Source organism: Schistocerca cancellata, unplaced genomic scaffold (genome assembly GCF_023864275.1).
Source record: "Schistocerca cancellata isolate TAMUIC-IGC-003103 unplaced genomic scaffold, iqSchCanc2.1 HiC_scaffold_1148, whole genome shotgun sequence".
NCBI classification, from domain to species: Eukaryota; Metazoa; Arthropoda; class Insecta; order Orthoptera; family Acrididae; genus Schistocerca; species Schistocerca cancellata.
Genome location: NW_026047147.1, coordinates 3325971 through 3351990, shown reverse-complemented (window position 1 = coordinate 3351990; position 26020 = coordinate 3325971). Strand labels below are relative to the sequence as shown.

The window sequence follows — 26020 nt, the reverse complement described above, 5'->3', positions numbered from 1 at the left end:
TATGATCACTTGGGTTTGACACTAAGTTGGAGCTTCTCTCTCTCCTCTGCCTGTGCCACAGTGAAGGCTCCAATAAGAATATTTTTTGATTTTATGATGATCGCAGCTCCCTATTTTCTGACCTGTGTTATTCAGTGGAAGATGATTTTGGTACTCAGGAAAATGCATCTCAAATGTCACAAAAACTAATGCAAACCCAATGTAAAAGTGAAGCTTTCAACAACTTGGAGGCACTTGTGTGATTGGATTAAAGAGTTCCTAGATAAGAGAACGCATCACGTCATTCTCAATGGAAAGAAGTCTTCCGAAGTAAGAGCGATTTCAGGTGTGCCACAGGGGAGTGTTGTAGGACCGTTGCTATTGACAATATACATAAATGACCTTGTGGAAAACATGGGAAGATCACTGAGGCTCTTTGCGGATGATGCTGTGGTGTATAGAGAGGTAACAATGGAAAATTGTACTGAAATGCAGGAGGATCTGCAACGAATTTATGCATGGTGCAGGGAATGCCAATTGAATCTCAATATAGACAAGTGAAATGTGCTGCTCCTTTATCATTTAGCTACAATATAGCAGGTCAGCAATCGCGCAAGCGTTACGGAGATTATAGATAAACTTCAGTGGAAGACTCTGCAAGAGAGATGCTCAGTAGCTCGGTACGGGCTTTTGTTGATGTTTCAAGAATATATCTTCAGGAGGAGTCAAGCAGTAAGTTACTTCCTCCTATGTATATCTCGTGAAGAGACCATGAGGATAATATTAGAGAGATTAGAGCCCACACAGAGGCATACCGACGATCTTTCTATCCACGAACAATACGAGACTGGAACAGAAGGGAGAACTGGTACTCAAAGTTCCCTCCGGCACACACCATCAGGTGGATTGCGGAGTATGGATGTAGAAATAGAAGTAGTTATTAACATCTTAGTGCTCTATTAGGCATTGTCTTACTGGATGTGGTATGCCACTGGCTTCCTCCAGCTTCTGAACTCACTGACATAGTAACTTACATGAAGACCTAGAGCTTCACACTGGAATGGAAACTGTCATTTTCCACATAGAAAAAGTGACAGATGATGCTTGGGACTGAACCCAAAACACTTGAATTTGTAGCCTCACACCCATTCAAGAAGCAATCCTCGTACTCTTAGAAAAGTTTGTAAGCATTCAAGACAAGATCCAGAGTTTCATTAGCTAACAGTGGCATTATACGCACAATACTGGAAGGAAAACTAGAAATGATTAGCTACAAAATCTGATATGCCATACAGAGGACCCATTAGAAAGATGCACCACAGAATGCAGGCAGTAATAGCTTTATTATCATGAAAAATCAGTACTGTACAATGAAATAAATCTGCATTTGTCTCATTGCATGTTACTGAAATTTGAAATCTGCATAAAGATAAGTATCAAATGTGAGGAAAAAATAATTTTAAAGTGTCAAATGGTTGGTTGGTTGGTTGGTTTTGGGGAAGGAGACCAGACAGCGTGGTCATTGGTCTCATCGGATTAGGGAAGGATGGGGAAGGAAGTCGGCCGTGCCCTTTCAGAGGAACCATCCCGGCATTTGCCTGGAGTGATTTAGGGAAATCACGGAAAACCTAAATCAGGATGGCCGGACGCGGGATTGAACAGTGGTCCTCCCGAATGCGAGTCCAGTGTCTAACCACTGCGCCACCTCGCTCGGTTAAAGTGTCAAATGTGATGTGGAAAAAAAAGAACATTTGAGTTCCAACATCCATCCATCATAGTAGATTAATGCTTAAGATATAGTCTGGTAAATATTGTATACAATCGAATTTCTCTATCATACTGTAGTGACAGGATATATATGCTTCTCAGCTACATAACTGAAGACGCATGCCTTTAGATGGGGAGAAAAATGTGGAGGAAAATTACATCAATAAAGTACAACATGACATGAGGTTGAGCAAATATAGACAACATGAGCCATGTCATTTTATCAGGAGCTGTCCATCCATTTCCTTGAAGAAATTTAGAGAATCCATGGAAAACATAGATCTAAATTTCCAGAGGACAATCTGAACTCATTCATCTCAAAACCACATCCTGTGAAATTAGCACAGCTGTGAGAACAAAAATTCCTGTGATACTCTACAAAACATGTTTTCCAGAACATTAGCCTGTGCAACTGTTTAGAAAACACACACAACAGGACAATATTTATTCTGTTAGCAATAAACATGCCCAAAATAATAAATTCTCTAAATACAGAGATTGTAACATGAGCACTGGACTACTGAAGCATCACAGATTGCTACTGTTAAAAACAAATTCTGAAAGATAGGAACATACTTCTGCCTAACAAACCTGGTAAGGTGATCAAACATGATGCAACAGCCAATACACCCAGTATGGGGAATGTTGTGGAATACGGTGAGGACCTGCAAATGTTAACAACATACATGACAGCAGATATCTGTACACCAAATTCAAATGAAGCTAAATCCCCTGAATCCCCATGGCCAACCAGAAGTTGAACATATGAGAACCACCAAGACAGCCTATATAAGAAGTCTTCCATTAATTTATAAGCAAGATCATATCTTGCAAAACATGAAACAAAAAATGAAAACCCCAGAACTTCTTCACAAAAACGTTGACAATGATGCATGTGGTAGCAAAACAGATGACAGTAACAGAAAGGTCATAATTACAATGCTTTGCCTTAGAAAGTTTCTCCCCTAAAGAACATAAAAATACATTTGACAATTTTGGCTGCAGCAGGGATACTAAAATGACAGATACATAATTGACTAAGGTGAGGACAGGAGGGAGAAGGAAAAACCAAACTTTTTCTACACAGTAGACCACTAGACCTGAAGTGGCAGCCATCAGATTAAATAAAACAAGTGGATCTTGCAGAACAACCTCTGGCAATTGAAGTGTTACTTTATGGAACAGTGGCTTTTCATGGGAATAGAAAAATGCACAGGTCATTTCAGTTTGTAAGAAGAGGCACAGGAAACATGTTTGGAGCTAAAGGCCTGAACAGCAGATAATTTTGTTCTCCTATATGATTTTGGAAAGAAAACAGTTCCTCTGCCAGAATAAAAATGGATCCTACAGTCATTGATCAATTAAAATCAGTTGCTATATTCACTCACAATTCTGCTGCAATGCAGTCAGCCAATACAATTTTGAATACCAGATAAATTATGCTGATCAGAAACATTCAAAATTTGATCCAGTGACTGCCTAATATTAGAGAATTGTCTATGAAAAAACAGACATAAAAATTTATTTTGGCTGCACTGATGAGTTAAACCTGGATTTCTTGCATTTTATGGGCTGTCACCTTAACCATTATGGACATATCCCTGCAATAATAAGAACTTGACTGAAAATGGTATCTTGCAAATCATCCTCTTCAATTTCCTTGAGATTTAGAGTATTTGGAGTTTAGTGCTGGAACATCAATTTCCTAAACCAGCACTATGCAGTTACCAAACAACTAAAAAAATTTGACTTTGATGATCTGAAGATTTCTGAGTGCTGTCAACAAAAAAATATTTCCTAATTATTAACACAATTGCTGGTAATTGAGACTATAGCACAAAAGTGCCTTAATGAAAAAGCTGCTGGTTCGAATCTTCTAGTCGGAACTACTAATTTTTGAAAACTTCCATGTCTACTAACAACTCGCAAATTTAACAAATACTGAATTGTAATGGTTTAGTAAAAATTACATTTTTTTCAACATTTGAGATATTAAAACAAAAATTTTGATACATTTCTGTGAGATTTCTTTATTTTCCATTTGATACTCTCCATGTTTGTACCAAATTGTAATTTTTCAACAATACTTGCATTTTTATGTAACTTATAATTAAAAATAATTTTAATAAAGTATGATTCAGCACGATATAAAATTAACATTCATTTTACATATGGAATGTAAATAAAACTAAAAGAACCGGTAGCAATTAGTGTTATCTGAACCACCAATTTTATGATTTTTATACTGTTATCCTATGCACTCAGCTACAGACAACTATATAATAAATTTTTTATACTTACCAGCACTCACAAATCACCCAACTGCCAAATGCATTTCTTGTTTCTACTTCTATAGAGAACTGTGTCATACTGCTTTACAAAATTATTGGCTGGTCACTGACCTTAAAATCCTGAACCTAAGATGAAAATGTATGAGGACACGTAAGTGATATCCCCTTGGCAGCCCTGGAGGCATGCTTGGTTAGGGTAATTGTTAAAGTAACTGATCCTAAAACCAGGAGTTACAGCCTCAAATCTGAGACATAGCAACAGTTTTCATCTGTGGGTTTGTATGTGTACCAACACAGTCTCTCAGAATTGTCATTTGTGTTCATACAGATAACGAAGTAATTCTACAAATATACATGCTAAGACTATTACTTCTGCTCCAAGAAAGCACTTTAAACAATAGTGCACAGCCCCCACCCCAAATGAACATTGGACACTGCCAAGGTAGGGTTGCTGGCATGTCAACGATACTGAAAACAGTTAGGTGCAAACATGAATAAGTATTATCTGAGGAGAAATCAAGCTAACACATGGTTCCTCAAGAGAGGCAAAAGCCTTTTCAGCAGTTGCAGGAGCAATGGTCTGTATGATCAATTGACCTGGCCTTGTAGCATTAACCAACTTCCTGTTCCAATACTGCAAGTGGATGAAAGCAAAGGTAAACTGCAGCTATGTTTGTTTTTTTCTTCTCAAGAGCATGCAGCTCTACTGTACAAAATTATCTTAGGCAAAATATTCTGGAGGTAAAACAATCCCCCGTTCAGATCTACAGGTAGAGGCTACTGAGTAGGATTTTATCAGGAAAAGCAGGACAGACACACTATATGTCTGAGTATGGAGTATTACATACCTTAGTAGGGTAAGTATATATCACTAGGGGGTAAGATAGATACTGCCTACAGGAAAATTAGAGAGACCTTTAGAGAAAAGAGAAGCACTTGGATGAATATCAAGAGCTCAGACAGAAAACCAGTTCTAAGCAAAGAAGAGAAAGCAGAAATGTGAAAGGATTATATAGAGTGTCTATAGAAGGGCGATGTACTGGAGGGCAATATATGGAAATAGAGCAGGATGTAGATGAAGATGAAATGGGAGAAATGATACTGTGTGACAAGTTTCACAAAGCCATGAAAGACCCGAGTCAAAACAAGGCCCTGCAAGTATACAACATTCCATTAGAACTACTGATAGCCTTCGAAGAGCCAGACCTGACAGAACTCTACCATGTGGTGAGTAGGATGTAAGAGATAGGTGAAATACCCTCAGACTTCAAGAAGAATATAATAATTCCAATCTCAAAGAAAGAAGGTGTTGACAGACGTGAAAATTACCAAACTATCAGTTTGGTAAGTCATGGCTGCAAAATACTAACACGAATACAATACAGATGAATGGAAAAACAGGTAGAAATTGACCTTGGGAAAAATCAGTTTGGATTCCGCAGAAATGTTGGAACACGTGAGGCAATACTGACCTTACGACTTATCTTAGAAGAAAGATTAAGGAAAGGCAAACGTTTCTAGCATTTGTAGACATAGGGAAAGCTTTTGACAATGTTGACTGGAATACTCTCTTTCAAATGCTAAAGGTGGCAGGGGTAAAATACAGGGAGCAAAAGGCTATTTACAATTTCTACAGAAACCAGATGGCAGTTATAAGAGTCTAAGGGCATGAAAGGGAAAGAGCGGTTGGGAAGGGAGTGAGACAGGGTTGTAGCCTATCCCTGATGGTATTGAATCTGTATACTGAGCAAGCAGTTCAGAAAACAAAAGAAAAATTTGGAGCAGAAATTGAAATCCATGGAGAAGAAATAAAAACTTTGAGGTTCGCCAATGACATTGTAATTCTGACAGACAGTGAAGTACCTGGAAGAACAGTTGAACGGAAGGAACAGTGTATTGAAAGGAGAATATAAGATGAACATCAACAAAATCAAAATACGGATAATGGAATGTAGTCTAATTAAATCAGTGATGCTGAGGGATTAAGATTAGGAAATGAGACACAAAGTAGTACATGAGTTTTCCTATTTGGGGAAAGTAGACCGTATATAAAATTTAGGGTCGCAATGGCAAGTAATGCTTTCCTTGAGAAGACAAATTTGTTAACATCGATTATAGATTTAAGTGTCAGGAAGTCTCTTCTGAAAGTATTTGTATGGAGTGCAGTCTTGTATGGAAGTGGATGACACGGACGACAAACAGTTTAAACAAGAAGATAATAGAAGCAAACATCAAACAATGGAAAATCCAGGATTGAATGTAACAATACCAGAGAAGGAAAGTTGCTACTCACCATATAGCAGAGATGCTGAGTCGCGATAGGCACAATAAAAAGATTCACACAATTAAGGCTTTCGGCCATTAAGGCCTTTGTCAGCAGTAGACACGTGTACTCTCGCACGCACGCTCGCAGTCTTAGAGAGCTGAGACCACAGCTTGGCAGTGTGGTCTCAGCTCTCTGCATGTGTGTGCGCGCGTGGGTGTGTGTGCGTGTGAGAATAGAAGCTTTTGAAATGTGGTGCTGCTGAAGATTAGATGGGTAGATCATGTAACTAATGAGGAGGAACTGAATAGAATTGGGGAGATGATGAATTTATGGCACAACTTGACTAGAAGAAGGGATCGGTTGGTAGGACATGTTCTGAGGCATCAATGGATCCCCAATTTAGTATAGGAGGGCAGTGTGGATGGTAAAATTCAAAGAGGGAGACCAAGAGATGAATACACTAAGCAGATTCAGAACAATGTAGACTGCAGTACATACTTTGAGATGAAGAAACTTGCACAGGATAGGGTAGTATGGAAAGTTGCACGAAACCAGTCTCTGGACTGAAGACAACAACAACAGCCTAGGGAAGTTAGAGACTTTAAATAGGAAAAATGGATAGGTTGTATTCAGTTATAGTACGAACTGAAGTGCAGTGGCAGAAAGGACAGGACTTCTGGTCAGGCCAGTACAGGATTATCAACAAAAAATCAAATAGGGGTCATGCAGGGAGAGCCCTAGTAATGAGCGAGAAAATAGGCACATGAGTAAGCTATTGTCAACAGCAATGTCACTGAATTACCACAGCTGAAATAGGCATGAAGAAAATACAACAGTGGTAGATATTTGTATGGCAACCAGACCAGCAGAAGAATGGAATAGGAAAAAGTTTGATGAGTAATTATTCAACAGCTAAGGAAGACGACAGCCAATTCTAGAAGGTAATGAAATTCAATAGTAGGAACAGGATGTAAAATAGTTAAGAGAACATCCAATGGCACAAATGACTGAAAGGGGGAAACCACCTGGTAGAATTTTGTGCATTGCATGAATTAGTCACTGCAAACACTTTTTTCAAGTATCATGAAAGAAGCTTGTGTATGTGGAATAACATGGAGAAACCAAAACGTTTCAAACACATTATGTAATGTCAAAAACAAATATTTCGAAATAGGAATGTAAACTACAAAACATTTCCAGTGCTAGATGTGGACTCTGGCTAGAGTTGTTTTTATTAACTGCAGAGTAACGTTGAAGAAATAGTAAAAGTAGAATTTAAGTACATGGGATTTGGATAAACTTGCATGAACCGAAACTCATTGATGGTTTGAAAATGAGCATTAGGCAACAAGTGATAAATAGAGGGTAAGTATACACTGGGTGATGAATAGGCAGATTTGAGATGAAACAGTGAAGGCAGGAGGAAACATAGGTAAAAAGTAAGGCCTAGTAGGAATACCTTCAGAACTCATGAGATACTGGATTTAATTGATGAGAAGAGAAAATACAAACATGTAGCTATTTAAGCAGACAAAAGGGAATACAGACATTACTGGAATGATGTTGACAGAACATGCAATATGGCTAAACAAGAATGGTTGTAACGCAAAGGGGAACAAACTTGCGCAAGAAAGGGGAAAGGAAGTAGTTGTAGACAGGACTGGAAATATCGTAATATGACCAGAATTTGATACAGCAATGAAAGAGTGAAGTAGTAACAAGGCCATTGCAGTTTATGACATTCCCTCAGAATTGGCTCTGAGCACTATGGGACTTAACTACTGTGGTCATCAGTCCCCTAGAACTTAGAACTACTTAAACCTAACTAACCTAAGGACATCACACACATCCATGCCCAAGGCAGGATTCAAACCATAGCAGTCGCGCGGTTCCGGACTGTGCGCCTAGAACCGCTAGACCACCACGGCCGGCTCCCTCAGAATTATTGGGATACATGGGAAAGCCATCCATGACAAAATTATTCCACTTTTGTGCGAGATATAAGATAGTTGACATCCAGTCATACATCAACCAAAATTTAATATTTCAAATTTGAAGAAAGGTAGGTGCTAACAGGTGTGAATATTATCAGATTAATATGACATGCTTGCAAGAATGGAAAAGCTTTTAGAGGGTTAACCTTACATAAGATCACTTTGGGTACTAGAAACATGTAACACAAGGCAATACTGATACTACGGCTTACCTTAGAAGATGAGTTAAATGAAAACAAAATTGTGTTTACAGTTTTTGCAGATTTACTGAAATGCTTTTGAGAATGTGGAGTTGACTGCACTCTTTGGAATTTGGGCAGCAGCAGAATAAATAGACAGGAAGCAAAAGTTTGTTTGCAACTTTCACAGAAACCAGGCACCAGTTTTAAGACTTTAAAGACATGAAAGGGAAGCATTGAGTAGGAAATGAGACAGGCTTGTAGCCTACATCTGATATGCACTCTGTACGACGAAGACACAAACGAAATCTGGAAGAAAGTAAAGCAAACTGTGTGTTTACCAATGACAACATAATCCTATCAAACAAAACAGGCATCTTGAAACTGTCAATGAAGGGATGTGTGGGAGGTAAAACTCTGAAGAGTAAAGTTGGATATCAGCACTAAAGGAGATTGTATGACAAACATCAATTAAAAGCAATGGAATCTAGCTGAAACTAGACTAGACTAGAAATGAGACACTAAAAGTAGTAGACAACTTTTGCTATTTGGGCATCAAAGTAACTGACAATGGCCGAAGAAAGAAAGAAATAAAGTGAAGACTAGCAATATCAACGAACATGTGCCTAATAAAGAGGACTGTTCACATCTAATATAAATTTAAGTGTTAGGAAGTCTTTTCTGAAGATATTTGCAGTGCAGCCCTGTATGGAAGTCAAACATAAATGATAGGCAATTCAGACAAGATGAGAATAGAAGCATCTGAAATGTGATACAGAAGAATGCTGAAGATTTAATGGGTAAACAAAACAACAAATGAGGGAGGAACATAGGGACCAATTTCACTAACACAAGGAGCCTGTTAATAGCACAAATTCTGAGGCTTTTAGGGATAGTCAAGTTGGTAATGGAGGGATATGTGAGGGTAAAAAGTGTAGAGGGATACTATGGCTTGAAGACAAGAAGCAAGTTCAAATGGATGTAGGAGGTGGCAGTCATCAGAGATTAAGAGGTTTGTGGAGGGTAGTCTAGCATGGGCAAGTGCATCAAGCCAATCTATATTATATTCACCAAAACTGAGCCATAACATAACACTGCTTAATTTCATACAGTTACACAAATTCTAATTTTAAGTCTATGATACTTCCAAAGAATAAATGACTCATTCTCTTCAGAGTGGCCTTCTTAGTGACTGTCAGTAAGGTACATTTCAATGGTTGTGATCTAAAAGTTATATGAATGATCAGAGACAAGAAATTTGAAAATTTATTAGCATCTTGCACTTCATTTTCCTATGCTGCTACTTTGAATCATATTAACTACTCCCATAATCTTTAGTTACTTATCGGTAACTATTTTATACAAAATGTGCTTCATCATATAAAAAAAACAATAGTTTAGTGAAATCAGTGGGTACAACCAGAATCTTTAATATTGAAATCAACAATACCCACACCATACAACTAATTGTAACATCGATTTTCTATTAGCCAATCACACAGTTTTATTTTGAAATTTTAAAATGATGTGGATGATGCAGGGAGGGAATAATAAATAAAACTTTTGAGGTCATTCACTTTGTGAGAGTTTCCTGTTCTTGCTAGGCCATGCCTTGGGATGTCGACGTTTGCATTACTTACAGTATCTTGTTTGTAAACTGTGTCCTGGCAACACATTTACCATTCTTCCTGATGCCAACAGCAGAGTCATAGAGATATCAAAAACTATTAGTATTCTAAGCCTGGTAAACAAATGCAGGCACCACTATATGTTCTGCCTAGCATATTCCACAGATTTTTTTATGCCACTGATATCAGCGCAATAAACATGTATCTGACAAAGGAACCAAAATATGACATACAGAGTGTGTTACAACCAAACACTACTCTCAGTTTACACATAAGGTACAACAATCTTAAGGGCTTTTCTTCCAGATTTGGTTGTTGTGTTTTTCCCAGTTCACTTTCCCATCAACATGAAATTTGGCACGTTTACTTTCCATACTGACTCACAGACATGTACAATGAAAGAGTGTTAAAAATTGAAATTCTGGACAAAGCCCTTCTTCTGAAATAGAAAAACACACACACACACACACACACACACACACACACACACACACACACACACACACAGAGCCACTGTCTCCAAGAACTGAGACATGATCATCTGCTTTTGGCATGAGCAACAATCTGTTAGGGTGGGTTGTGAGGTATAAGGCGGCACGGGCAGGAAGAGAGGGATAGCAATGTAAAGGTGGGCGGAGGGATGGGGGGAAGATAATGTGTATTGTAGGAGGGGAAGGGGAGGAGAGAAAATGAGAAAGGGAAAATAATGAGTGCACAGTGCACTGGGAGTGTGTGTGTGTGTGTGTGTGTGTGTGTGTGTGTGTGTGTGTGTGTGTGTGTGTGTGTGTGTGTGTGTGTGTGTGTTTTTAATTGTATTTTCGTGTTAGTGGTCATGTTTACGTAATGATATCATAGGCGGCATATTGGAGTCTTAGTGTATGGTTGCTTCTGCCATATTTGTGACATCATGGATCATAGTAGATGGGTGGAATTGGACACTTCTGTATTTGTGACTGACAAGACACGGCATGGGAGATCTGTTTCTGGGACAACGCTCTAAAGGAAATTTTAGGCTGTGCAGGCTTCAGTGTGACCCTTAGTATATTCCTTGCAACCACATTGTTTTCCAATATTCTTAGCTGGTGGAGTCTCCTTACATTTCCTTTCCCCATAACACACTGTACCAGAAAAAATCTACCTTGCACTCCTTCAAATTCTTTCATCACCACTACTAGCACCACTAGTGGTATCAACTGCAGTAGTAGAAGTACTGCCAGTATTAACTTTTAGTTCTTAATATTATTCACTGACATTGCTAATTGAGACACCCAAATCATTGTAATACTATTTGTCATTTTAAAACTTAGTTTCAGGAAAATATGATACAAAAAGGGTACAGTATTTGTGAAACCGTGGTCCAATTTAATACAGGGCCTGATGGACCTAATCAGATCATGTTCAATAAACAAACCAAGAAGATCATAAAAATGTCATCAACGAATCGATCTGGTGAAGGGTTTGTGATTCTGGGTGGTTAGAAAGGAATCCTGTAGGTGGCATATGAATGAACTGGCAGAACATGGTGCCACACAAATGCCCTTTGATGTGCTGTAGATTTGTTTGTAGGCGGTGCCTTCAATGGAGAATTGTGGGTGAGAATCTAGTTGGTCATGGCGACCAGGAAGGGGCTGTAGGTTAGGACAGAGTCAGATACTGGGAAAGGTACTGTTCAGTAACAGAAAGCCATGGGTGTTGGGGGATGTAATCATAGAGGGTGATAGCACTGACAATGATGAGCAGGGTGCCCAATGGTAAAGGAGCAGGAACTGTGGAGCTCAGTGAAGGAAATGATTGGTGTCTTTTGTGGCAGGGTAGGTTGAAGATGAGCAAAGATTCCATCTTTGGGAGCACATTAAAAAAAACGCACACACATAACAAGCTTTTCTAAATTGTGCAAATGGAAACTCTTCGTACAACGTATGTCATCCCCATAAGCCTCAACGTTCACTAGTCTGTATGCTCCACCCCACCTATTCCCTACCCTGCTCTCATTCTAGCACTGCACACACCTATCCCACAACTCCCCCCCCCCCCCATGCCCCACACAGCCTCCCAACACTCCACCTAGCAGCCCTATTCTGTCCCCCCATGTCCTTGACCAATACCACAGGCAGCACAGCATCACATCCACCCCTACCCTGCTATCCCTCACTTCCCACCCCACAGCTCCTCTTTACCTCTCACTCCAACAGATTTCTACTCACATTAGATGTGTTCATGGCCTAGTGTTGTTCTGTATTTCATGTGAATTACTTTGTCCGAAAGCTTAAATATTTAGCAGTCAATTCATTCTACCTACCTGCAACCTAAGGTCTCCTCAATGTGTTGAGTTGGAACGCATGCTGTGTATATCATTACTCTATCCTGACATTTCCCATGTTTGATTTTAATTTCTCTGTTCTTTGGAAAACACAACTGAGGCATCTGAATTCTGCTTGTCACCATTGGACCAGTTCAGATACAACCTCACATGAAAAGCTTGAACAGCAATTGCTCAGTTACACAGCTTTGAGCTAATGGAAAAACATACATTTACAATACAGATGTAACACATGATATGAAGGTGCAATATAGTACTCACTTCTGTAGTTGTTCCAAAAAGAAGTGATAAGATTGGTACAGCAAAGGCATGTGTGCTATATCTAAAACTACTTACCTTTACCAACTGCTGACATTTTGATATCAATGCACGAACTACAATATCACTAGAAGAATGAACATCCTGAATGTCAGCACGACACTACACACACCAAGTTCATAGAAAGAAAGGTAAGTGAGGAATTTGAATCACAAAGGTTTCTTTTTGGGGAGGGGGGGGGAGGGGGAGGAAGGTCCTACTTGACACAGACTTTGGCAGCTGACACTAACAAAAACCTGACAAGGCTACTTTTATAACATGACAATATCTAGCGCGAGTGTACATTTGTGTTTTCACTGCTTCTACAGAAACTCTCAAGATGAACGATTCAGAGCAAATGACATCTTTACAGTGTCACAGGAGTGTTTTGATCTAGCTACATAAAACAAATTACAGCACTTTGATGAAGAAAGAAATGAATGATATATTTTCAAAACAAGCTTGATGAGGAATGAACTTTCCATAAAATGTTGATGGCCACACACTGGAAAATTCAAAATCCTGCTAATCTCAGAAAAATTGAATCAAGGAGTGAGCTGTAACAGTAACTTCAGCATGTTTTAATTTGCCTGAAGCTGACAGTGACATTCTGCTATAATTACCTTTAAGCGTATGCTGTATGTTACAGACGGGCCATACTTGAGGGCGCACAGTTTAACTCTGTGATTATATTAACATTTAAGTAATTTATTTGATACTAAATATTTAGAGTGGTAATGTTAAGATCTACTCGTTAAAGAGCACTGCAAACATTCCAACATTCTGTAGTTAAAACTTTAACACTCCTTTTTTCCTGTTAGTATCAGCATCCTTTTTAGGGTTGTACATTACACTACCAACTGCTCTTTCATTTAATAGTATTTAAGCTCCTCAAAGGATTTCATCAACAACTCTTGGTCCCCTACCACTTCCCAATACTTAATAGATTCTGAATACCTACTGAGAAAATAAAAACAGATCAAGAATGGTAATATTGCTAACAATAACTTTGAGGATATAAAACCAATTAGATGAACAATAGTAAAAATTATGCCTGAGGAAAAAAATTTTTTAGGTCACGAGTTTAGATTTCTCCATCAGGCACCATGACGAATAGACTGCCAAATATTGTCTTTGCAATAAATCCACATATATATCCCTCGTCTGAGAAAGCAACTCTGGCTAACTTAAAAATTGACCACAAATATAGCGTATGATCAATTCGTCCAGTAAACCATACAACTGATCTACAGTAGTAGCTAAATCATCTGCACTCTAGCTAGTGGAGTCCATTCATATATTACTTTATCATATACATTAATAATACCTCTTTCTAAAGAAGGAAGCAATCTAGACATTAACAACACACCGAACTAAATCTCAAAGCAGGAAATCAATTTGTAACAAGTGACTGCTAACGTCACAACTCAAGAACATTTGACAATTTCTTAGTAGACAGCAAACATGTGATCATTGACTACTGAGATGCCAACATCACACTAACAATAAGCTGCAGAAATTTTGAAACATTAAATATTAGAGAGCAGCATCATATACTACAAGACACCAATCCATTGCAAATATGTTTCACAGCCAACAGTCAACTTCGTTTGGTCAAGAAGCAAAACCAACAGCCAATACCAAATTTTTCATCTGACAAACAGGACATGTAATCTCCTTGTTTACACACCACATTGCACAAAGAAATTAATGAAACAATGGTAAAAAATACAAGAAGCTATTTACCAAGGATTCTGGTTCAGCATATATTTCATTCTTCTCTTTTTTCACCCAACTAGCTCCCTTGCAGTCCATGATTGCCCTCCTAAGCCACTGAAAAACAAGAAAGCAAAAGTGATATGTTTACAGTGTCATTATTCAACATAGTGCACAGGTAGTATTTTCTGGCTGCAGCAAATGAGTCTATGCATATGAAAAATTCAAAAATGACTGAGGGACAAAGAACCTGACAAAATGAACTGATTGACAACTTGCTGGTTATGAGGACTCTGAAGCCTCAGTGTCATTAAAGGAAAACAAAACTCAATTTGAGAGAAAACAAAAACCCCCACACAATGGAAACAAATGACTTTCAGTTACTGCTGTTCCTTAGTAGCATTTGGTTGTGGTAATCAGTCTTATCCTGAATATGGTAGCTGACTTATCTTTCTTTTTCCACATAAATTTCTAACTGTCATGTGAAGCAACTAAGACAAAGTGAATTTACCAGACAAATCTATTTACTGTAGACAATTTTACGTATGAAGAATAAAAGATTAAAATGAGTCTCGAGCTGTATCTAAGCCTGTCAATGTATCCTGCAAATTCCTTAATATATAGAATAATGTAAGAGGTTTATAATTATGTTCTTAACAACATATGCAAGAACAGAAAAGAATTATTTCTCAATCATATTGGCTGCATTTTCAATCAATCTATAAACCCATATTTGCTCATGGTATTCAGGAAAGCAGAACATGAAAATCCACCCATAGAGGCAGAACTTGCTTGTTTTGAGTCAGTTTAGTATGTATTTTTAACAACTGTTTCCTTATACAGTCATCTATATTCAACGTTATCAACTCAATATAGAGCAATGCTGCAAACCTTACCCAGTCACTAAAAAACACACACTGCTGCCTGCACGTTGCATAGAAAAATAAAAGATTCTTCACTATCAAGATTTAACGATTAAATTCCTCTAACAAGACTTAGTGAATTTATTTTCTCTTAAGCGTCCCATGACGATGTTCTGTGGTTTTGGGATGCTATCGTCGGTGGCAATTACACATACCCATTAGGCCTTACAGAGTCAATTATATTTCCCATATCCTTCCATAGATTGAAACGTGCACATTACTACAAACAGCAATTGAACACTATTTACTAAACTACAGAGCACATAGGCACCTTGAAAATCCATGGAAAACGCAACACAATGAATTCCCTCTACAGCATTCTCTTTCATACCAACATAACCAATCTCTGATACTCTGTATTAACGTGTGCTAACGAATCTGGTGTATCGGCAGTTGTGTCTGCGCTACAACCCGGGCGAACTACAGATCAGATTACAATAAACTCTTACTGTCCCTATTCCTTCCTCCACGAATATTGTTACCGAACTTGGCATGCACAACACAAGTAAATATAACAATATGAATGCAGCATGTGTGTGAACTTCATGAGGGCCTTTTTTCGTCCATGACAAAGTATTTCACATTAACCTTCACTTTCTCTAACCACCACAGCATATAGACACTTTTCCGGTAATTACAGACAACACATCAAAATTTCTGGCGGTTCTTTTGCTAAATCGCGGGAAACATTTAGCAATTTTATCGGACAGAACTAAAACACCAAGCAGATTACATACCCACGCGTCGATCTGGTATTTTTCGTAATTGTCGAACAGCACAGGTACGTAATGTGCGCTAATATGTTTGTCTAAACACTAGTCACCTTCTGCTCGCAATGCGGAAACACAAGCTCACTAAAAGTAAGTGTTTGGTTCTGATACAAATAACCTGAAGAAATAATTACTTACGAAATTCTAAAGCTATCTCAAACCATAACCACAAGCGCCAAAGATGATACAAGAATTAAATGTGATACAAACTTATCGTTCAAATGTGCCCAATAAATGAAATTAAACTAATACAATAATTGTACGAACAGTTAATGTGGCATCATTACAAGGCATTGGCAAACTATGTCATTCGAGGCAATTAGCTGTAATGATAATAAAAATTAAGTATTGACTTAGTACCACACTCAATATGTGTCTTTCCGTGATTTCCTGTCTCCACCATCAAATCACTTACATATTACACAGAAAACGCAACACAATAACGTACGAACGCATGACACGAACTACTAAACTAGTAAACTCTACAGTCATCTGCTGCTGTGGTCAAAGTCAATAAATGCGGAAGAAAGAACCTACCACGGAGGTTGTTCTAACATTGTTGGAATCAGAGCTGCATATCGGCTAGGAAAAAAATTACAGTCGTTTGTTGGTTAATTTGGGGGAGGGCACCAAACAGTGAGGTCATCGGTCCCGTTGCTGAAGAAAGTCGGCCGCGCCTTTTCAAAAGAACTGTCCTGACATCTGCGTGAAGCGATTTAGGGAAGTCACTGAAAACCCAATCAGGAAACCTGGACTCGGGTTTGAACCGTGTTCCTCCGGAATGCGAGTTCATTGTGCTATAACTGCGCCACCTCGCTGTTTCATGAAAGTCGTATGGGAAACTATGTGTTTTTTATTAATTTTTTCATAGTTGCAAGTATGGTTTCGAAATCTACAAATAATTCCACAGTATTTATGGATACTATGGTCACACAAATTAAAAAAAAAAAAAAACATTATTCACCCAATCGGCTATATAACAAAGCTTCAACCAAAACTATATTGCGAAAAATATATGCTGTACTTACTAAATTTTAAAAATAATACTACTAACGAAAACAGAGACTCTCAAGGCTTGAAGTGTAGTGTGGAATGTATGATATGTCAGCTTAATACTGTCTTAAGGAACCATCTACCAGATTTTAAACAAATTTAAGTAAAGCAATGCTTTATACAATTTTAGCATTCAAAGAACCCTCATCCCTATCTTCAGAGCATATCAACATGAACAAAAGTGCATGTCTGAGAGTTTTCTTAAGTTATTAGTGCTGTACGTGAAATAGTTCGTAGTAAATCTTCGTTCATGATTTAAGCCCAGTGCACATGTGCCACTAATATGACGCCCCAGATTATGGAATACTGGACTGACACCACAGTTAAATGAGTAAAGACACGGTTTTCAGTTACATGGCAAAAATTAAGCAACATTTATCTTGTGATATAAAGTTCAACTCCATTCTACTTTGTGACTCCACTTACCAATCCCACCAGTGAATTGCGTCATTTGGCTGCGTCCTTTTGACTGAATTTCAAAGCACCATCCCTTGTGTGTGATGCGCATTCTGGAGTACCAAAAACGTTTAAAGACCTGTTGTTAGCAACATTATTACAGATCCTTAGCTGTAGGGAACGTTCTTTTTCTGGAAGTATAAGAACCATCACCAAAAATACAGAACTTTAGACATAAAAGTTGCTTAAATTATAGATGGCTGAGCCTGAAAATAATGGCAGTGAGATTTCTGGGGAAAATTTAAGAGTATATCGAAAGAATAGGCTAATGAGAAATTCGTTGCAATAGACAAAAAACTCAAAGCCACCATGATGGCAATTGAAGCTGCATGTGAGAATGTTTTGCTTGAACGAAAGTTTCCAAATCATACTGTACTCATTGGGGGAACTTTAGTAATTCAACAATCAACTGGAAAAACTACAGTTTTGTTAGTGATGGGTGTGGTAAGACACCCTGTGAGACATTACTAAATGGCTTCTCTGAAAACTACCTAGAACAGACAGTTAGGAACCTCTCTCATGATGAAAATATATTGTTTCTAATGGCAACAACAAACAGACCTGACCTCTTTGAGGATGTCCACATCAGTGAACATGGTATGGTTGTGACAGCAATAATTTTTTTATTTATTATTATTTTTTAATTTATATGTTGTTCCAGTGATCCATGTTGTGACACTATCACAGGACATGGAAGCTGCCAATTTTATAAGCTTTTGGCCAGAATTTATGGTAATACACAAAACAAAACAAAAACAGTAAACAGTAACTTAAGTCCCACTACAAAAAATACATTTTAGAGACAGATAAAGATTACAAAATAATAAGTGTTACAGAGAAATAGATATTACAAAATATATGTTTACAATAAAAATATTTGGTATTACAAATACAAATTTGGGCATACATTTGCAATTTACAATACAAGAAATGTTAAACACTGTAGTTCAATGACTCTTCTATTGTATAAAATGATCCTTGCAATAGGAACTGCCTTAAGGTTTTTTGAACAAGAGATCATCATCTATCAAACACTTAATTCTTGAAGGGAGGGCATTAAAAATCTTACAGCAACTGAAATGGACTCCTTTCTGCACCATACTTAGATTTAGCTGTTCATAGTGGATATCATGTTTCCTTCTAGTATTGTGTCTGTGATATGCAATATTCAGCTTAACAGAGTACAAAGAATAACTAAAACAAGCATATATATATATATATATATATATACATATATATATATATATATATATATATACGTGTATATCTCATTGAGGAACTGAAAGTTTAAGCACAGGGCAGGAGCATGTAGAGGAACGCTGGCCCAAGTTTAAAAGAATAGCTGAGCATGCACTGGATAGATATGTACCCAATAGAAGAGTTCATAATAGTAGGCACTGTCTACAGTATACAGTTACTGTAAAGAAACTGCTAAACAAACAGAGACTACCATGTAATAGATGTAAAACAAAGCATAGAGCTGCAGCTAGAGAATTGCTGAATAAAACGCATTTGTCTGTCAAGAGATCAATTTGTGAGGCTTTCAATGGCTGCCGTAGCAGTGTTCTGTCAGCTGCCCACGTCGAATATCGATGCTGTGACTCTGAAGTGGAGCTGTGAAGGAATAAACATAGCTGAACCCAGACCAGGCAGACCTCACGTACTGATGGACGGGAATTGCCGGGCATTGTTGTCAAATAATATTTCACAAAACCCAAAGCAATTCTGGTGGTACGTAAAGGCTGTTAGTGGCACAAAAGTTAGTGTCCAGTCCCTAGCGAATGAAACAGGAACTGAAACAGAGAGTAGCAAAGCTAAATCTGAAATGCTTAACTTTGTTTTCAGATTTTACATTGCAAAGAAAAACCCAGGAGAAATCCCCCAATTTATTCCTCATAACACTGGAAAGACGAGGGAAATAAGTACTAGTGTCAGTGGTGCTGATAAACAACTGAAATAGTTATACTTGAATAAAGCCCGAGGGCCCAATGGAATCCCTGCCAGATTCTATACCGAATTTACAGCTGAGTTAGCCCCACTTCTAACTAAAATCTGTTGCAGATGCCTCAAACAAAACATGGTGCTTAGTAGTTGGAATAAAGCACAGGATACATCCATCTATAAGAGGGTGGTAGAAGTGAACCACAAAATTACAGTCTCCAATATCCTTGAGACTGTAGAATCTTAGAACATATTCTGAGCCCAAACAGGATGAGGTATCTCGAACAGAATTACCTCCTCCATGCCAGCCAGCAACGATTCCGAAAATACCAGTCATGTGAAACCCAACTCATTCTTTTCTCACATGACATACTAAAATCTTTGGATCAAGGCAGTCAGGTAGATGCAGTATTTATTGATTTTCGAAAAGCATCTGACTCAGTACCACACCTGTGCTTGTTATCAAAAGTACGTTTGTATGGGGTATTAATTGAATTTTGCAACTGGATTGAGGAATTTTTGGTAGGGAGCGTGCAGCACGTTATTTGGATTGAGAGTCGTCGTTACGTGTAGTAATACACATGTGCCCCAGGGAAGTGTGTTAGGATCTTGCTGTTCATAGCGTATATTAATGACCTTGCAGACAATATTAACAGTAACTTCAGACTTTTTGCAGATGGTGCAGTTATCCATAATGAAGTACTGCCTGAAAGAAGCTGTGTAAATTTTCAGTCAGATCGTCATAAGATTTCAAAGGCATGTAATAACTGACGACTTGCTTTAAATGATCAGAAACATAAAACTGTGCACTTCAACATGAAAAAGCATAATATCCTATGACTATAATACCAATGAGTCACAGTTAGAATAGGCAAACCATAAAAATACCTGGGTGTAACACTTTGTAGCGAAATGAGATGGCTTAGTCGTTGGGAAACCAGAGGGTAGACTACAGTTTATTGGTAGAATACTGGGGAAGTCCAATCAGTCTACAAAGGAAATTGCTTACAAATCAGTCATGTGATTGGTTCTAGCATATTGGCAAGTGTGTGGGACACATACCAGATAGGACTAACAGGGGATATTGAAAGTACACAGAAAACAGCAGCACAAATGGTCACAGGTTTGTCTGATCTTTGTGAGAGTTTCACAGAAATACTGAAGAAGGTGAACTGCACAATTTGAAGATAGACATAAACTATCCTGAGAAAGGCTACTAACAAAGTGTCATGAACCGACTTTGAATGATGACTCTGTGAATATATTACAACCCCTTATGCATAGCTCACATAGGTACACTGAGGGCAAGATTGCTATAATTACAGCACATACAGAGGCGTTCAAACAGTCATGCTTCCCATGTTCCATGGGAATGAAATGGGAAGAAACACTAATAACTGGTATTTGGACATACCCTGTACCATTGACTTCAGGCTGCCTTACAGAGCATAGATGTAGACGTAGGTAAACAGGAACTGTCTACAGTTGTCATTTAGTTGTGCCAAAAGCTAAAATAAGAATTAATCACTATGTCTAAATCAATGAACATAACAAATTGTTAAAATCTTAGAAGACTGGCGTGTGTACAGATTTTCTGAAAATGTTTGGCACTACATGAAAAAAATTATACTTCAGAAACCCGTTATTTTATTTTCTGTGTGTTTACAAAAGCTGCTCACAGAAATTGACAATGGCTGGGAGAATGATGTATTCACCACATGCCCCTCCATTTCCGTATCTGACGATGCCTAAGGACAGAGGATGACACGGCAGCCAGTCAGTACTATTGAACCTTCAAGGCCTGTTTGGATGGTGTTTGTTTGTTCTTTGTGTTAGAAAAACAATCTGCATTTTCTTTAAAATATGGTGCGATAATTTGCGAAAGTTGGGTAGAAATACTGTTGTTACTCTGCTTAGCCGGTGTGACAACAAGAAGATATGAAATGTGGTATCATTCTGTAGGTTGGGTACAAGATGAGTACGCAGCAATTCTTACAACATGATCTGTGTGTTTTTAGTTAAAATATTTCAATAGAAGCATATATCAATTTCCTACTTTCGAAGCTGTTCATAGGCAAAGTTTTTGAGATAGCAGATATGAGCACAAATGGTTAATATATGTGGTGGAAATGTATCGTACCCGTGCTATCTGGTACACGGGTAGGTTCTGGTTGTGTGTAAGCATGTGTAATTGAGTAATTAGTGGAAGGCGATTTGTAGTTTCACTGCAGTTCATTGAATTCTACAAATGTTGAAAATCAATGCAATATTGGAAAATGTATTCAGATCATAGTACTGGCGACATACATTTGAGCATCTATCCAGTGAATTTCAGAAAGGAAGTAACAAAGGTTACTGATAGCAATATACTTTCAACTTGACTCTAGCTTTTAATACAGCAACATGGATATTCAATGTTCGATTATATTATAGTGCACTTAAACAAAGCATAGCTCCAAAATTTATTATAGAGTAACATTAACGTTTTGTCATTTTTAACTGACATTGGGTGCAAGGATGAAAAAATATTAGCTTTCAAATGTGTCTTCTGGTCATAGTAATCAGCATCCAACAGAACATGCCAGAATCCAAAAATTTGTATTTGGGGACATGATATAAATATTGGGGAGATGACAGGTAAATGCCACATGTGAAATATCGAAGTGTTATTTGCAGTTTTACTCGAACTTATAATGCATCTTTAATATGAGTATCTGATTTTTAAATAGTGTCCAATATGTAGCTCTACAGCTATGTAACATTTGTTCTTGTTATTCGAAATTGGTTCACAGATAGAAATTTTATTATGATTGCTACGTCTGTAAACATCATCCAGCATCTCATGTAAGTACCCCAAAATGTATTTTTGAGGATGCTGTAGAGGCACTATAGCGCTGACATGCCAGTATCTACCACCTGCAGTTTCAGGCAAACTGGGTTTGCATCCAAAATTTGTGTTCCTCATCTTTAAATGGAGCTTGATACATGATTCAAGAAGTACTCTAAATTTGTTTTTGTAATTCAGAAATGATTTATAAAACAATTTTCGGGTTTCAATGGTAATTCTTTTAAAGGTGAATGTGTGACTTCCATTTTATTCCTGCCTGAAATCCGTTTTGGTATCCTTTGCATTTTCTTTCATGTGTAATTAATTATTCGAATGCCACGCTCTGTACTACTACATAATACCTGCCTAAATAATTTCAGTTGACACTGATGCTATATAGGAAACTGTAACTATGCAGAAATTGTAGCACCCCGATTACTGTGGCATCACTCAAGTGAAGCCACTTTTAACTATGTCATAAAAGACAAAGTCGTTTTAACAATTTGGCACTACTTTCCTTCACCCACACTAATTAGTGTCAGAAGTAAATCGAGCAATTGCCATTATGATTTCAGTGATTCTGAAGCTAGTATGCAGTATTGGTAGCTTTGATATTTATACCAGTAAATTAGGATAATATGCAGATTCAGTTTTACACCATACCAAAGATCTCTACAAAAAGTGTCGGTTTTAGTACTGTTTGTTGTGCTACAGCCACAGGAAGTGGTGTGTCTGCCAGTCCAACTGGCTCTTATAAAGACTGACTTCTAAACATTGTGTTGCAACTGTATAGTGGCAAATAAGTTATATTATAGCCTACTTAAAGAAAGTACTAGTTAATTTTATGTGCATTTAGAAAAATATCCTACATATTCTTTGAAATGCAGAGAGATAGTTGTGAAAGTTTGATAACAATAATAATGTTACCGTACTTAAGCAAAAAAAGAAAAAGAGACGTGGAGCATGATTTCATTAATGGTGAGTACCAAGTAACTTTGACAACATCATGGGTGCTTTTATTCCAAACAGCATGTGCCCTGACTGTGACTATATGGTGTGTATTTTAACAGCAATATAACTTTCTACATTTGGGGTTGCTAGCAATGAAACGTTTGGCCACTGCAGTTGTGGGCATGTCAATGTTAATTTATACTGTTTATGATGTTCCATTATATGATGCACACTTAAGATTTCTGTCTGAGTAAGAAAGTATTATTGTATAATTAATGGAATGTGATTTGTAGTTGCACATTAGCGCACTCATTTCTACAAATGGTGAAACTAAATACAGAACTGGCAGTATATTCGGATTTTAGGTTTGGCAGCTTCAATCATCTCAATCCTTCCCACTCCAATGGCCAGTGACGCTCGATATTCCAAATATTGCTTTTCATAGCTCTTGTATGCGCCATTCTCGAACCTGATTGCTTCCAATTGAGGGAAGTCTGTGTCAACTCAGTGTCGAACTAGAGCCATAATGTTGAGAGAAAAGTTGTAATTACCATGTTCAAATAGGTGTGAAATGGCTAGTTCTTCACATACATTCCTTTCTGAGGTAGAGATTGCAGAGCTTTTACAGATATCTTAAAGTGAAAACTAGAACAACAACGATTTCCATGACAATGGTCTATATAGTGACAATGATTCATCTGTGAACAATTCGAGTAAAATGATAGTGGAAACACACCACCCTGAAGAGATTCAAAAAATATCACACAATGAATAGTTTTGGATTGTAATGCTTATGTAAATATGTTTGCAAAAAAGTGCACTTCTTGTTTTAATGTATATCCTAATTGTTGGTCAGTGACCTTATTGTTTCCAAAAAGAGTGAAATTCTCTGTGGCACACTCGCCACCAAGTGATGGCGATTTAAATATGAGTGTACACAGTTGCCCTATGTCTCCATTACGGAGTACAAAGCGTTAGACACTGACCTAGTGGATTTGAGGAAGGAAGTAAGGAAGTTTCTGGTGACAGTATAACTTAAGATGGTGGTGGTGGTGGTTAGTGTTTAATGTCTCGTCGACAACGAGGTCATTAGAGACGGAGCGCAAGCTCGGGTTAGGGAAGGATTATGAAGGAGGTCGGCCGTGCCCTTTCAAAGGAACCATCCCGGCATTTGCCTGAAACGATTTAGGGAAATCACAGAAAACCTAAATCAGGATGGCTGGAGACGGGATTGAACCGTCGTCCTCCCGAATGCGAGTCCAGTGTGCTAACCACTGCGCCACCTCACTCGGTTATAACTTCAGATCAAGTATACTTTTTAATAAAGGAAATGAACGATATTAGAGAGAATAAGTGTAGTTTTTGAGAATGCAAATGAATTGTATTAGAGTGTCTTTAAGTGCACCTGCACAAAGCATAATTCCAAATTCGTTATAGAGTAACTTTAATATTTGCTCTTATTTAACTGCTGTGGGGTGCAGGAGTGACTTGCAACCAATGTGATGCGACAGCAAGTTCCATGTGACTTTTCAATGTAAATACGTACATTACTTGTAACTATTATTAACAAAAGGTTTAATGAAGTAATTGTATTTTGAATGCTATTAATCGCTTCCTGAAGCGAAACACGAAACCAGTCACAGTTTTCTCCAGGAAGAAAAGTAGTCTGTAAACTTTTGAAGAGGACATGGCTCAAAAGACGTTAATGTTAGGTGAACCACGAAATTCTTCTATAATGTCGTTTGGATGATTCACCTTTCGAGACACACAAAATGTGGCTTCATCACTGAAAACCAACACTGTCAAAAACTGTCTTCCACTTGTAGTCGCTTGAAGTCGTCGCTTGTAGGTGGTATGGTTTTAAGCCTGTATTACATGATGTACCTAATATGTAGTACTAAGCCTATGCAGCAGAGCCCCAAGCGTACATGTTTGGAACTGCACATTGGTTAACGTCACTTAATTACATGATGCAGACAGAATAGTCCTAGTGTAAGTCCAGGCACTCACACTAGATGGTAATTATGTGCAAATCTTGAGGCGGGCTGTCTGATTTCTTGTAAAGGTGTTCATTCAAATTAAAAATGTCTGAGAACTCGAAGTTTCTATTTATTAAGTAATTGTTTGCATTTCTTGTTATTATTATTTATTAAGTCATTGTTGTTCACTTATGTAACTATCATGGAACTATATTATTTCTGTTCTGAATTATGGGCTTAACTGTTTGTTTTAAGTTATGACATATGGCATCATAAGAATACGTTTGTCTGAACTGCACTGTTACAGCATTATGCACATGGAGGATGCAGTTGTTTTTCAAGCTACTGGACAGGCAGTGTTTGTCACTCTTGGGATTAGGGGAGTATAATGAAGAGCACAAGCCAGATATTGTTGGGTTCAAACCAGGCTGGGAAAAAGGGAGGAAGGTGATGGCATGTATTCCCTATTGATGAAGGAACTGACGCACATCTGCAGGAATTCTGGAACTTCGTGAGAATGGGGTGGCTTATTTCGACAGGCGGTTGTCGATGAAGGAAGTAATTCACTCAACAGATACAGTAATGTTAGAGACACTTTCATCTAGACAGAAGTAAGACTTAAACCAGTATATCATTTTTTGCTCATTTTGTAATCGAGGACTCTCACCTACTCTTGGCAGTTT

At 37.8% G+C, this 26020-nt stretch overlaps 1 long non-coding RNA gene across 1 annotated transcript; it reads right to left on the bottom strand.

The window, feature by feature from the left end:
• Positions 1–2334: 2334 nt before the first annotated feature.
• LOC126159830 (uncharacterized) lies at positions 2335–16621 on the bottom strand. The gene is made up of 3 exons (XR_007534635.1): positions 16491–16621; positions 14468–14554; positions 2335–2411 (listed from the first exon to the last, which is right to left on the bottom strand). It is a non-coding gene; the product is annotated as an uncharacterized LOC126159830 (long non-coding RNA).
• Positions 16622–26020: the final 9399 nt, after the last annotated feature.